Raw genomic sequence first — 3499 nt, forward strand, 5'->3', positions numbered from 1 at the left:
CCAGCCTGTGAGTGAATGCACATCACTGTGCCTGCCTGAGCATCTTTTTTTTTTTTTAATATTTACTTATTTATTTGCCTGCAGGTCTTAGTTCGGGTCTAAGCGGCAGCACGCAGAATCCTCGTTACAGCCTGTGGGATCTTTCGTTATGGCCCACAGTCTCCAGGGCACGTGGGCTCAGTAGTTGTAGCTCACGGGCTTAGTTGCTCCTCGGTGGGATCTTAGTTCCCAGACCAGGGGTCGAAAGCTCTTCCCCTGCATTGCAAGGCAGATTTTTAACCACTGGAACCAGTCAATCCTAAAGGAAATCAGTCCTGAATACTCATTGGAAGGACTGATGTTGAAGCTGAAACTCCAATACTTTGGCCACCCAATGTGAAGAACCAACTCATTGGAAAAAACCCTGATGCTGGGAAAGATTGAAGGCAGGAGGAGAAGGGGATGACAGAGGATGAGATGGTTGGATGGCATCACCGATGCAATGGACATGAGTTTGAGTAAACTCCGGGAGCCGGTGATGGACAGGGAGGCCTGGTGTGCTGTGGTCCATGGGGTCGCAAAGAGTTGGACACGAATGAGGGACTGAACTGACTGACACCAGGGAAGTTCCCCAAGCTTCTTCATCTTGATTGAAAAACATCTCTCATGGACATTTCCTAGGTGTTGAATAGAGACTAATAAGACAGCTGTAAAGACTTGAGTTACTCCAGCTCCAATTCTAACATCTTGGTCTCCCTTCTGCTACGTATGGCCTGCATATGGCTTTGGGGGCTGTTTAGAGATTTTGGTGGAAAAGTACCAAGCAATGTGCATTGAATCTGATTTCGTTTTAAATTCCCAGTAGCTTCCAAGCGGTTGAGATTGAAATGGTATAGCTGATTTTAAGCAAATCTAGGACCTTTTTTGGTATGTAGGCCCAAAATTAGTAGCGAATTTTATACTCTCCAAGATTTAATCCAGGGTAGCTGTTTGGGCTCTAGAATCATCTGAAACCAAGATTGGTGTTTGCACCATTGTCCCTGTTTATTTCCATCTCATTTTACTCTTCCTCTGAGAAAGGAAGCAGGCCTGCCTGGTTCCCCTTTCTATTCCATCAGTATCTCTCACCAGGCTTCACAAACTCACCAGAGCAAGGTGCTTATCTGGATGGTCCCATGAGGTTTAGATAACACAACCTGTTTTTACTGATAGTTGGAAAACAGAAATGACAACATTCCTTTCTTGACAGGGCTCCCTAAGCCCTTTCCTTATTTTTCTTTTTGGTACAATAATGAAGGCTGACAGGGCCCCTTGACATCACTAGTGGTAAATGAATTTTTCAATAAGGACTAACAGAGAAAAACTGCAGAAGTTCAGATTAATTTTTTGACCCAAAGAGTCCTCTCTCTCCTTATGCCTTTGCTTTCTATGTATCCATGCATGCTCAGTCACTCAGCTGTGTCCAGCTCTTTGGCAACCCTATGGACTATAGCCCAGCCAGGCTTCTCTGTCCATGGGATTCTCCAGGCAAGAAGACTGGCTGCTGCTGCTGCTAAGTCACTTCAGTCGTGTCCGACTCTGTGCTACCCCAGAGACGGCAGCCCACCAGGCTCCCCCGTCCCTGGGATTCTCCAGGCAAGAACACTGGAGTGGGTTGCAATTTCCTCCTCCAAGGGATATTCCCTACCCAAGGATCAAAGCTGGGTCTCCTGTGTCTCCTGCATTGCAGGCGGATTCTTTACCACTGAGCCACCGGCAAGTCTCCTTTCTATGTATTCTTTATGAACAATTTCAGCAAAAGCATCTTAAAATTAATCCAATAGCTGTCTCCCTCAAGTCTCCTTCCTGGAACTCTTCAGGTATCAACATCAGGTCCTGGCCGCTTCTTAAGGGCCCCATCCCAAAACATTAAAGGCAGCACAGGAAACTCAAGCCTTATCCTGAGGCTTACCTTTGTAAACTTAGCAACACTTCCTGCTTTTCACATAAGAAAACTTAAAGGGAGTCAGTCTCAACTGTGAATTGGATTCTGTCCCATTTCTCCCCCAAACTGGGAAGGAGCTGGTCAAATACTTGCATGTTTGGACTATAAATATTCAAAGACTCTAATCTGGCATCTTCCATATAATACACATTTTAACTCCTACTTTAAACTTTCAGAATGCTTTTTATGGCATGTGTTATGCCCTACTTTAAAATGTCTGTCAACCTAATATTTTTACTCTTTTTCCTTTATTCATTTATGTTCAAGGTCATGCATGGAAACACCTTTCAGTGGAAAGAACCCATCTGCTTTGGCAAAAATGTACGCTATAAACCTTCATTTCTGCAAGGGTATAAATAAATAAATAAAAAGTCCGAGAGTCTATTAAATGCCTTCGAAGCAGAGTTCCCTAAAGCTTGCAGCAGGCAACACTGGTACCAGGAGTCGATGCAGCAAACAAAACAAAAACAGGGGACGGGTACAAACAGCATTCAGCAGCTACCCTCTTTAAAATTCAAAGTGCACGGCAGCATCGTAAAGGTCTGTAGGCATTCTAAAGAAAAGGGTATTTGTTTCATTTTATTTAACCGCTTATTTCTCAAACTTATTTGATTACAGACTCTTTCCCTGCATGAACAAACAAATGGTAATACACGGCTATACTAGGGTTCCACAGTACACAGTTTGGAAACCGTGCTAGATGATGCCATTTTTTCCTTCAAAAATTCAAAATCCTTCACTTTTCAAAATTTTTATTTATTTATTTATTGCTTGCTGCCCTGGGTCTTCAAGGCTGTGAGCAAGCTTTCTCCGGTTGTGATGAGTAGGCCCTACTCTCATGGGCTTCTCACTGCAGTGGCTTCTCTTTTTGCGGAGCACGGGCTGCAGACCCAGCGGGCTTCAATAGTTGAGGCTCGCCGGTTTGGTTGCACCATGGTACGTGGAAGCTTCCCCGACTGAGGAATCGAACCCATGTTCCCGGCATTGACAGGTGGATTCTTAACAACGGTACCACCAGAGAAGTCCCTACTCTTCATTCTTCCAAAAAGGATAATTCCAATGCATTCCTCTATTGGAAAATAATCTCAAGATAGAAATACAGCTCACTTCTTTCTCACACTGTATTTACAGGGGTATCTAAGGTTCATCTCAGAAGCAGGAAATTTCCAAGTGACTAGTTGGTTCTTATAAGTAAACATGAAAGCATATCTTCTTTAAAAAAACAAAAAACTTCATCTAAATTGTCAACAGCACACCAGCTGGGGGTAAATTATCTATTAATCACAGTCACATCTTCAGTGTTCATCTCTCACTTGCCTTTCCTTGTTTTTCTCTGTCACACTTAAGGTACTTCCTCTTGTATGTACTTCTGACCCCTAAATAAAAACTAAAAATTGAATTTATTACTCCCCTCATTAAAAAAATCATAATCAATGATGTGCCGGTAAGACAAAGCAGGTACAAATCTTCCCTCCGCCATCCTTTTTTGGTTGATTTAACCTCTCTCACCTCCTCATTTGTGACATGGAGGGTCAC

Source organism: Bubalus kerabau, chromosome 2, assembly GCF_029407905.1.
Source record: "Bubalus kerabau isolate K-KA32 ecotype Philippines breed swamp buffalo chromosome 2, PCC_UOA_SB_1v2, whole genome shotgun sequence".
Taxonomy (NCBI): domain Eukaryota; kingdom Metazoa; phylum Chordata; class Mammalia; order Artiodactyla; family Bovidae; genus Bubalus; species Bubalus kerabau.